Below are 213 nucleotides of genomic sequence, written 5' to 3'. Positions count from 1 at the left end.
AACAAAACAGAAAATGCCTCCACCCCCCCCCCCCACAACGATAAAGGCTGCCCCCCGCCCCCACAACAACAGAAACTGCCTCCACCCCCACAACGATAAAGACTGCCCCCATCCCCACCCCCCACAACGATAAAGGCTGCCTCCACCCCCACAACAGCAGAACCTACCCCACCACCTCATCCCCACCCCCACTTGTCTCACAATGACGTGCTT

This window comes from Penaeus monodon, chromosome 21 (genome assembly GCF_015228065.2).
Source record: "Penaeus monodon isolate SGIC_2016 chromosome 21, NSTDA_Pmon_1, whole genome shotgun sequence".
Lineage (NCBI taxonomy): Eukaryota > Metazoa > Arthropoda > Malacostraca > Decapoda > Penaeidae > Penaeus > Penaeus monodon.
The sequence above is the reverse complement of the archived record's forward strand: the minus strand, read 5'-3'. Positions refer to the sequence as shown.